At 38.8% G+C, this 11989-nt stretch overlaps 1 long non-coding RNA gene across 2 annotated transcripts in view; it reads left to right on the plus strand.

Annotated features, from left to right (window-relative positions):
- Positions 1 to 348: 348 nt before the first annotated feature.
- LOC126995375 (uncharacterized) overlaps positions 349 to 11989 on the plus strand; it is a 49547-nt gene continuing 37906 nt past the window's right edge. The window contains exons 1-2 of one of the 2 annotated variants that reach the window (XR_007750220.1): positions 349 to 498; positions 2741 to 3018. This is a non-coding gene — a long non-coding RNA (uncharacterized LOC126995375). Of the gene's footprint in view, positions 499 to 2696; positions 3019 to 11989 lie in introns of those variants that run through there. The other variant, XR_007750219.1, reaches the window with a different exon arrangement.

Raw genomic sequence — 11989 nt, forward strand, 5'->3', positions numbered from 1 at the left:
ATTGCCCATAATTATATTTTGGAAGTGGTCATCATTCATCCATTTTTTTTCTCGTATTTTATCAGGAAGTGGCTGAACTACCCCTGCGTGAACTAGGCATGGCCAGAGTCGAAACACTTCTAACCTCTTGTTCCCTCCTCTGAACGCACTCATGGTCTTCCTTCAAAGCACAAGAGGGTTTTCCTATGTTGCCACACTAAGACATCCAGTCAGTCAGTCTTTAAAATTCATTTCCAAAAATCTAATGTTTTATCAGAGTTTTCCAGAAGTTAATCACTTTGTGATTTTCAACTAATGATGTTCTCATATGTATTTGGTAACTATATGTTAATATGTTTTACAGACACTTAAGTAACTGAGAGGTAGACAGACAGACGGAGGGGCGGACGGACAACGACAAAAACATTATTGCAGCGAGGCGGACGGCGATTAAAGTCCTAGAAGGCATCTCAGACCCTGCAGTACAGATGGCCTGACCAAAAAACTCCACCGATCCCGGTAACAAGCCGCGATGACTTTGATCAACTCATCCTCGCGGACAAACGAAAGCCTTGCCATATTTAATATCATCTTGTTACAGGTGGTGACCTATTTCTCTTACTCATGACGTCACTGAGAATAATTTTAACTCTTCCCCGTGGCAAGTCAACAAATATAAATAACCTACACGCACCGACATAGATCTTCCACTTGATAATTTCAAATATATATTGTTGTTTTCATCGGAAATAGCATTTCAGAGCATATGACAGATTTATCCTCGTCAGATAATCCTTCTATACGTTATGACAGATAGATGATCTTAAGGTCAGAGTCCGGCAAAGATCAAGGTATGCTGTACCGCCATTGATTATGGGTGAACCAATCTAAAATGTATGTCCTGATGTAGTGGTTGGATGTGCATCATCATACCTTAACCCCCCCCCCCTTTTTTTTTTTACTCCCCCAATCCCCCGTTCAACATTTTGACTTTTATAACTTCATTATGGTGCTTCCACTTTCAAATTAATTAGGTTAACAACATTCTTGGTGGGCTTCAAAAGCTCAGAATGTTTTTTTTGTGTCACTTGTAACATTTTACGTTTTATAATTAAACAAATACGTAAGGTGTTTTATTTAAAAATATCAAAATCAGTGTTCACATACATAACAAAAAAGATCTGTACTCTTAAATGATCATTCATCTTGCTTCTAATTTTGTTTCATTATAATCAAATAAAAACTGGCCGAGATATAAAGTTCAAATTTTTTTTTCAAGATCCGAGCTGATAAAGTGCTCAATGTGTGGCGTCATATTATGAAGATATTTTACGCATATACGTTGTGTTTTATGATATACATTATACCTGTAAGTTTAGCTGTATTTATAGCTAATTGAGCTCCTATTACCTCTTTGCCCTCCATAGAGGCAAGGTATTATCTCGTCTGTGAGACGTGTCATTTCCTTCATCTTCTCCTCGCTCCTCCTGTAATCGCTGCTTATTTGCCCTCCTTGCCTCAGCACTCTTCACTCTAGGTCACTTCAGAGCTACATTATTTTTTGAAGACCAAGTCATTACTCTGAAAAATGCCATACAAGCAGCAAGTCGCTTCAAGGCAAGTTGGGCCTGGCTGCGACAGAGATATACAAACCTTCTCGCTCAGTGAAGGCTGGCAGCCTATTGGTGTTCTTTGTCTCTTGTATGTGTCACTTGTCTACATGCCAGAAACCACCGGATGATTTGTGCAGTTTTTGAAAGTTTTTGTCTTGAAAAGTAAATTGAGTGAGTGGGGGGAGGTGAATAATACATACACATCGATATAATTATTGCGGATAACGGACTAAAACTTTGACAAAATACAGGCAAAAGGCTAACCATTACACATAATTTTTTTCACAGTTTTCGTGATCTTTTTCGTTTTTTTCTCGATTTCTGTAGTTGGATTTTCTTATTGACGTATTCCCTGCCCTGAAAAAATTATGATTTTGTGACACCCCTAGCATGGTGAGGACAGAGAGGGCACTGATGTTGCGAAACGAGGTCTGATTACCCAGTTGAAAGAAAAAATGCATTTGAGTCAGTCAGTTTTCACATTATTTTAATCACAGTTTCATTGCACTGTTAGACCGTTTAGAGTAAATTGCGACTGAATATATATCATAAGATTTTTGACATTCTGCGCCTTTTTAATTTATACGAAAAAATCAATAACTTCTTCTGTCTGGTTAGTCTTAGAGAAAAAACTTGGGATGGCATATCCCATTTGTCTTGCTTTTTTTTTTTATCAGTGTTTTACCTGAGTCTCTGAAAGGCCTTGTAGAATGTGGGGACAGAACTTGCAACATAACATGAAACAAAACTTTCTGCTCAATTAATCTTAAGAGACGAGTAACTAACGAACTTTTCTGACTAAAAGTTACGACCATGTCATATAAACAACGTGCTCTGATTTAACCACCAGCGAGAGAGAGAGATTTTTTTTCTTTACAAAGTTTGATATTTGGTTCAAAGATAGAGAAAAAAATGTAGCCCACAGATCGGATCTGGTATGCGAGTATATAATATATTTCGAAAATATGGTTCAACAGATAACAGGCACTTAAGTTTTTCTTGAAAGTGTAGCTCGTTCCATGTCATTTTCGGAAAGTGAGTTATCGACGAGCGCACACATCAGCTGGAGCAGTGTAGATAAGGCCAAAGTGTACTGATTAACAAGTCGTAACAATACCTAGTACTAACTGGGGGGAGCGGAATTTCAGGAAGGTGGAGCGTGCGCAGTGAGAGTGTGGGGAAAGATTTAATGAGCGCAGGCGCTGCAACAGCAGCGAGTTACGGGTGAGCAGGGACTAGCGACGAGCATAAGCAGTGTACGGCGTGGCATTCACCAAGAAGGGAGTGCAAGTTACAGTACTCGAGAGACTCTCGGCAGCAGCTCGGCAACATGGCGGATGAGACGGGGGAGAAAATGCCTATGAAGTGGCCAGACATTCTGGTAGTTGTCTTGTACTTCGTCTTCGTCCTGGCTGTTGGCCTTTTCGTAAGTATTTCCGTCATTTTCTTTTCTTCTTTTCAGGTGGGTACCTATGCAGTGTAGCACGGACATAAGCGGCTAAGAGAATGTCAATTCACCCATGGAGATCAAAAGGCCACGAGTTCCTTATATTCCTTGGTGAGGACGCAACTTTGTGTCTCTTTGCACAGGGTCACCGCCACTGTCTCCTTGACCATGCCATGACATTAGCAAGCGATGCACTGACACTACTGGTTTAGGTAATGATAAAAAAGAAAGTTTTAAGAAACGGTGATATTGGAAAATTAAAAAAAAAGTATAGATAAAACAACAATAATGTTTGGTTAGATACGCTGCCGGTTTTAATCGAATGACACAGACTTCAGGAAGGATTAAAGGCGCGTAGTGCCCCAAAACAAGACTAGTCAAGAAAAAAAAACTGTGTAGGGCTGTTGGTGCGCCTTGGGCTTGCTATCAAAACAGCCTCCATATTTTTTTTATTTTTTTATTGTGTCAGTAATTATGTAAATTTAAGGACGCAACGAGTTACGATAATTTCCAGTCAGTATTCAGCCGTAACTGAGAAGAAAAAAACACATTAAGGAGAATGTCTATTTCGCAAGCTTTGGTGCCTTTCCGAGTGTTGGTTTACCAGTTTCTGTCCGTATACGTTCGAGTTTTATTAATGTTCATGGTGTACAGCTTCCCCCCCTTACCATTAGCCTGTGGAACACTTGTCATGCGCAGATGTTAACGCTCCACACACACACACACACACACACACACACACACACACACACACACACACACAGACAGACAGACAGACAGACAGACAGACAGAGAGAGAGAGAGAGAGAGAGAGAGAGAGAGAGAGAGAGAGAGAGAGAGAGAGAGAGAGAGAGAGAGAGAGAGAGAGAGAGAGAGAGAGAGAGAGAAACAAGGGTTGGCAAAAACCAATGTTTTTTTAAACCTTTTTTTTTTTGGTTTAAACCAGTTTTTTTTGGTTTAAACCAGTTTTTTTTGGTTTAGACCACAATTTTTTTTTTTTTTTTTAGCTTTTCAGTATGTTTATTCCAGTAATTCTATCCGTATATACATATATGAGTTTGAAAAGGAATTATAGATAGATTTAGAGATGGATTTAGCAAAATATTCATTTCATCTTCATACAATCTGTAAGAGGCAAAATGCAGCTTCTCCAACATGCTTTTTAATTGCAATGTTAAAGAGTAGTAAAACATGAAAGACCTCTTCTAATTTTCCAGTTGCATGCTACAAAAACAGTTGAGAGAGAGAGAGAGAGAGACTCGCCATCGTCAGCAAGCACCCTCCCGATTAGAGCAAGGTCATTACAGTCGATCTCTGGGTACTGCCAGGACCTCACACACCACACCACCCCATCACTCTTGCTCAAAAGGGGACAGTAACCACTCCTTGTCAGCGGAAAAATCCTGACTTGAGCGGGGTCCGAGCCTAGTCTACCAGTCCGGAGTCTGACAGGGCAGAGCTTTATCCACTGAGTTATCGGACTGGTGTGTGTATTTCGCCACGGCCTGATCACGAATTGGACCCGCAATCACCAGCAAGTACCCTCCCAATTAGAGCAACTGCAAGGCTCATTAATCGATGTTTGGGTACGGTCAGGACCTCACACAGCACACACCTCATCCCCCTTGCTCAAAGGGGGACAGTAACCACTCCTAGTCAGCGGAAAAAAATGGGCCTGAGCGGGGCTCGAACCGCCGCCTGTCAGGCCGAGAAGCCTGGCAGCGCAGCGCTTTACCGACTAAGCTATCAGAGGAATGTTTATATGTGTGTGTGTGTGTGTGTGTGTGTGTGTGTGTGTGTGTGTGTGTGTGTGTGTGTGTGTGTGTGTGTAAAGAATTATATCTAATTATATCTCAAAAAGTCTATAGTCCACGCAACTTTATATTTGAATAATCAAAATCAAAAATATGTTCCGGCAAGAATCAGTCGCTTCAGGGTGGGAAGAGATTTAGACTTCACGCCGCTGAAACACTAGCCTTGGACATATATTTTATATATAATTTTTCAATAGCGTATATCGTAGAACATTTAATTTATTATAATACGAAAAATCAGAAATTTATTAACAACTGATGAGAATCCATTTCCTCAAAATACTTTAAAGCTTACAGTCTGTCACGGTAACTCTGGCTGCATTTGTTTGTGATTTCCAATGAGGTATGTATATTCACTGAGGCCCGTACCAAGAGCCACGAAGGTTTAGCGACGAAGATCGAAGGGAAGGGCGGTGCGTACCTATAGTCACTAGCATTTTTGGAACGAAGGTCTGCGGGAGAGACGAAGGGAAGGCAAGGTCTACAGAGTTGCCAGCCAGTGGGTGTCACCAGCGACCTGGTCTCAGGGCCCAAGAAGCTTGAACTATTCTTTCAATTATCATAAATGACCAGTGTTTCCCTGGGACTTGTAACAATTAACGCTTCATACAATAAGTGATACTGTTGATAATAAAAATGTACTTCAGCATTCTCTTTGTTTTGATTATTGGTAAACGAGAGTAAGTGAATGACCGATGCAGGTTTTTCCTCTTTAAAATCCTTTCTTGCATGAAAGCCTTGCGAAATCAAGCAGAACTGAACTTTTAGAAAAATTATATTTGTATTACAATATTTGCTGAGTACCTGCATTGTGTGCATTAGTCTCGCCTCTGACGGAATTTATTAAGTGTTTGGGTCCGCTTCCAACTTACTACACTCCACCCTCAAATGACTGCTGCATTTTATTTGGGGTGGACCAAGACCTTATGTGGATGCCTGCCGCCATGAAGAGGGTGGGCAGGTCAATGGTGATGGGGTTTGAGGTCAGAGGTTGAGGGCGGAGCGTAACACTGGAAGCTGAAGCCAGCGTCCCCCCGGAAGATCAAACAATGAATGCTACGGTTTCTGTCGAGACGCTTGACTTTTTAAGGTTTTTGATAAATTCCGTCAAAGGCGAGACTGATACACCCAAAGCAGGTACACAGCAAATATTGTAATATAGATATAATTTTTTTGAAAAGCTCAATGCTGCTTGATTTCGAAGGGCTTTCATGCAGGAAAGATTTTTAAATAGAACCTTGCATCGGTCATTTATTTTCTCTCGTTTACCAATAAATTAAAAAACGAGAATGATCAACAACATTTTTGTTAACAAAAGTATCACTTGCTGTATTGAAGTGTAATTGTTACAAGTCTCAGAGAAACACAGGTAATTTAGGATAATTGAAAGAATAGTTCAAGCTTCGTGGGCCCTGATACTCGGTCACTGGTGACACCTGCTAAGAATGAATATACCCCATTGTAGGTGACCATACATTTCATATAATTTGTTGACTTGATAATAGTAATAATAATACACCTAATATTAGTAATAATAATAATAATAATAATAATAATAATAATAATAATAATAATAATAATAATAATAATAATAATAATAATTATATTAATATTAATAATAATGAAAAATAATATTGATGATAGTAATGTTATTATTTTTTTTTTCATTATTACAAGCATTATTATTATTATTATTATTATTATTATTATTATTATTATTATTATTATTATTATTATTATTATTTATTTATCTATTTATTTATTTATTTTACGTTTTCGCCTATAGCTCTCTTGATAGGGCCTGATGGTCGGCCCCAGCCCCTTGTGGCGCAGGCAAGTGTTTATTATTATTACATTCATTATTATAAACCTCGAAGATGACAATAGTAATGATAATATTAACAAAAATAATAATGACTATAGCAGTGATGATGACTATTATTTTAACATGGTAACCATAATGTTGTCCACTTCAGTAATTATTGTTCCACTGCGGGACAAGAGCCTTTCCCAACGTTATCTTCCTCTCTCTGTGTCTGATGTTAGTGTACACCATCCCGCTCCTCAAAATGCTTTAATTTCACCCGTGATTCGAACCCGGGCCCGCAGAGTCGTAGCCAGGTACACTAACCACTACTCCAAGGAAATATTCAATGCCTATCTTGATTCCTATGTATCTCACTAACTTCTTAAATATTTATTCTAAGCAAGTCGTAAATAATTTCGGAGATAGTGTGTCGCCTTCCTTAACTCCTTTCTTCTTAGTGGAATCTTCTCACTTTTTTATGGAATTTAGTTGTTGCCGTGCTGTTTCAAAAGGCCTATACATTTTTCAACAACTTTATGTAGGCTCACCTACTTTCTGCCTCCTCAGTGCCTGTATGACTGTTGACGTTTTAGCTGGGTACATGCTTTTTCATAATGTATGAAAGTCATGCATAGTGTATTAATGGAGTTGGCTTTTAGCAATATAACAAATTTGTTTTCACTTGCCGGAATCCTAAGACTGTTCGTTGCCAGGGTCAGATTTCATAGTTGATGTAATAGTACCCAAACGTTGTTAAATCCCCTAAATTGGAGGAGGTCTGGTCGCCGTTGCCGCCCTGGCCAATTGCTCCATCGCTGCTGGAGATTTAGCCTTGCAATAGAGATTTACGTAATTTTTGGTAACTTTAAAACTCATTTCTCTTTTTTAAGTTCTTTAGCTATTTATGCTGAAATTTCTTGGTTTGTCACTCCGTGTGTCTATGACAAGTTTCTGATCAGTATGTTAGGACTGGCAGAATACATTCATTGCACACCCCTCTCTTCAGGGAGGGTATACTAGGTTACTATTCATTATAATATTTTGTTAACTCAAAGCACTCCATTTTATTCATTCTCTTTCTAAATTATTTTTTCGTGGGTTGGATTTCCATTAATTAATTATTTCTACTAGATATGTGTATTACTCTGCTCTCCCACGTGTTTCGTTATCGATCATTACTTGTTCTATAGCCAACTAATTCTAACATGACTTTTGTTTCCTTCATATTCATTTTCAGTCTTAGTCTCAGACTTCCCCCTCTTTGTGGAATTCTTCGATCATTTCTTTTTAGTTTTCTTCAGAATCACTTGGGAAGACATCTGCGACTCTGATTTTTTTTTACAGTTTCTTTTTCATCGAAAATCCAGTTAACTTTGATATGAGTCCATTACTTTAACGTCGTTGGTATACTCTCGTGCTCTCTACACACATTTTAGACATGCTGTCTTTAATTTGTAATATTTAACTTAATTAAGTTTTGATAAGTAAAGATGTGTCTACCTATCCCTTTCCATCCACCTCTCCGGACAGTGTGCGTGCCTGTTACATCTTTTACTCTGGATGTTTATCGCCCCTACAGCTGCGCCACAGGCGTGGGCACACCACCCATCCCTTCTTGTAAACACTCGAGCAAAGCTTGTCGGTATATTCTTGACTCGGGAACCCGTGATCATAACTGATGGTAAGCCATAAATGCTGAAGCAGCTACTGGCTGGGGATATTCTCGCAGTTAATTGACAAATGTAATGTGTGGACACGGAGCTTCCCCGACGGATAAACATTCCCCTGGGACGGCACAACATCCTGACCACCTGTAAGTCTCCAGAGGTGGTAAACAACTTGTAATCGTCTATCGCTACTTTAAGGATGAAAAATGTTTAGTCACACATGGCCATCAGTTAACGTGTTCGAACATGACAGGGACAGTCCTAAGCCTGAAAACGGTAGCTGTCAACCATACATCATCACACGTAAGCGATCCAGGTAACATCCTGCTGGGGATTCCTGGGGAAGCAATGGGAAGTCCCGACGCCACGGCCACGTCCTTCACGATGAGAGCTTTGGGATATAAGCGTACATGCATAATTTTTTTTTTTTATTCATTTTCAGAATCGAAGCATACGTTTTCCTTTACTCACAAAGTACACTTGAATTTGTTTCACATTTACACTGTTAGGCATCCAAATGAATATATAATAGAAACGTTTACAAGAGGAAGGTGGCAGATGCCTAAGGTTGGGCGCCTGTATAGTTGCTATCACTATGCGTGTACTGAGGTGCAGCGCATCATGGGGTTGTCCATAAATGACCTTAAGACTTCAGAACTTCGATATCTAAACTATCTCAACCCCATACCTGTTAAAACCTAGGGAGCCACTAAGCTGAAAATTTGCCTTTGTATCTACGGTGAAGCAGGAACAAAGACTTCTCCGAGACATCAGGGTGACCAGGTGACATTGCCTGGACTCCTCAGTTACCCGCTAATAGACTCAATGTTGAGTGGCCTGGACACCATACAGTATGTCTAATCTATCTTCCTTACTGTCTTAAGGGTGGACGAGGCGGCACGCCCAAGGCGTATGCCCCCATTGACTGATTGATTAATTACTCTAAGCGGACAAACCAAAGTAGATTGGAAGGCCAGTGGACTGGATTCACAATCTTATCATAATAATTAAGGAAAAAACTGAACGATGACTATGCTACGAGACCGTTTCACTGATATAATAAACAGGAAAAAGACAATCAAGGGAGATAAGCTTTGAAAATGTGGAATACCAAGAGACTGGTCAACCGGAAACCGATAAAAAAACGTTCATCTCCCTGTCCTCCACCATTAAATAAAGTTTTCTCGCTTGCAGGGCGGTAAACAACCCTTCAGCATGAACACCACACATACCAGTCTCTCTCGTGGAGTCCAAGTAAACCGTGGAGCGTTTCATGTTAGACTTATGAACTCCCATGTTCATGAAGTGGAGCAGTGGATATAATAAGGAAATAATAATTAAGTGGTGGTAATTAGGATGATGATGATGATGATGATGATGATGATGATGATGATGACGATAATATAATTACTGATAACAATAATAATAATAATAATAATAATAATAATAATAATAATAATAATAATAATAATAATAATAATAATAATAATAATAATAATATGATATTAATAGCTTTATTATTATTACTATTATATTACCATTATTATTTTTATTACCGTTATTATTATTATTATTATTATTATTATTATTATTATTATTATTATTATTATTATTATAATTACTGGAAGTAGTAGTAGTAGTAGTAGTAGTAGTAGTAGTTGCAGTAGTAGTAGTAGTAGTAATTGCAGTAGTAGTAGTAGTAGTAGATGGTTGTCGGCCACAGTCATTGGCGGGGTGGGGCCAATGAATTGCTTTGTGAAAGGATATGAGAGAATATACCGCTCAAAACGCAACTCTAATAGATGGATGCCCGTAGTAGTAGTAGTAGTAGTAGTAGTAATAGTAGTGATAGTAGTAGTAGTAGTAGTAGTAGTAGTAGTAGTAGTAGTAGTAGTAGTAGTAGTCAGGTAGTATTAGTGATATGGTTGGATGCCACAGTCATTAGCGAACAGAGTTGGGGCTAATGACCTCCAAGCTATGGAGCCCTCCATGATTATGTGTCGGGAAAATAAACATGGGTGGAGGTATCATTTATGTAGTAGTAGTAGTAGCAGTAGTTGTTGTAGTAGCAGTAGTAGTAATAGTAATAGTAATAGTAGTAGTAGTAGTAGTAGTAGTAGTAGTAGTAGTAGTAGTAGTAGTAGTAGTAATATTAGTATTCATAGTAATAATAATAGTAATAGTAATAGGTGGTAGTAGTAGTAGTAGTAGTAGTAGTAGTAGTAGTTAGGGTTGGTCGGGAGTGACTTGAGTACTTAAGGAAAGGGGGATCTGGACGTAATAGGTGATAGGGGATTTAGTGCTAGGTAGTATTAGTGATATGGTTGGATGCCACAGTCATTAGCGAACAGAGTTGGGGCTAATGACCTCCAAGCTATGGAGCCCTCCATGATTATGTGTTGGGAAAATAAACATGGGTGGAGGTATCATTTATGTAGTAAAAAAAAATAGTAGTAGTAATAGTAGTAGTAGTAGTAGTAGTAGTAGTAGTAGTAGTAGTAGAAAATAAAATGTTAAGTAAAGTTTGTAATATTAAATAAAGATGGTAGTCGGCCACAGTCATTGGCGGGGTGGGGCCAATGAATTGCTTTGTGAAAGGATATGAGAGAATATACCGCTCAAAACGCAACTCTAATAGATGGAGGCCCGTAAAAAAAAAAATAGTAGTAGAAGTAGTTGCAGTAGTAGTAGTAGTAGTAGTAGTAGTAGTAGTAGTAGTAGTAGTAGTAGTAGTAGTAGTAGTAGTAGTAGTAGTAGTAGTAGTAGTAGTAGTAGTAGTAGTAGTAGTAGTAGTAGTAGTAGTAGTAGTAGTAGTAGTAGTAGTAGTAGTAGTAGTCCTAGTAGTAGTAGTAGTAGTAGTAGTAGTAGTAGTAGTAGTAGTAGTAGTAGTAGTAGTAGTAGTAGTAGTAGTAGTAGCAAAAGTTCATTCAGCATTTAGTAGATTAGAAAGAGGCCGTAATAAAAGTAGGCTAGTAATTTAAATAATAAGAGACAGGATGTGTAAGAAAACGTTTACAGATATTATTGTAGGAAAACGGCCAACACAGGGTGACAGATAAATAAATAAAAAATATTAGATGTGCAGCAGAAGCTTAGTATGGACATGGAAACATGGAAACATGGAAAGGCAGGCAACAGAAAGCCTGTTGGCTCATTACGAGGTTGCCCGCTTAGGTGATTTAATCTGCTCGACAGCCACTTGGGGCCTGGGGAGCAGATGAAAGCACCTCGACATTGAGGAGCAGATGAAAGCACCTCGATATTGAGGAGCAGATGAAGACACCTCAATATTCAGTTTACTCCCGACGCAGCGAAGTGACGGTCGATTCTATATTTGAAGGAGTTGATAGTATTCGCATTTACTACTTCTGAAGGAAGATTGTTCCAGTGACGGATGACTCGGTTTGAAAAGAAACTCCTTCCGATGTCTGTGTTACATCGACTAGACTGAATGGGTAAACCGTTATTTCTAGTTCTTGAGTTGGTTTGCAGTTCAAAGAATTTGGAGTAATCGACGTTATTGAATTTTTTCAGATACTTGAAAACTTGAATCATATCCCCTCGTAGGCGTCTTTTCTCCAATGTAAAGAGATTGAGTCGCTTGAGTCGTTCCTCGTACGGTTGAGCCCTTAAGGTTGGAATCATCTTTGTGGCGCGTCGTT

The sequence above is a fragment of the Eriocheir sinensis genome, chromosome 8 (assembly GCF_024679095.1).
Source record: "Eriocheir sinensis breed Jianghai 21 chromosome 8, ASM2467909v1, whole genome shotgun sequence".
In the NCBI taxonomy this organism is placed as follows: domain Eukaryota; kingdom Metazoa; phylum Arthropoda; class Malacostraca; order Decapoda; family Varunidae; genus Eriocheir; species Eriocheir sinensis.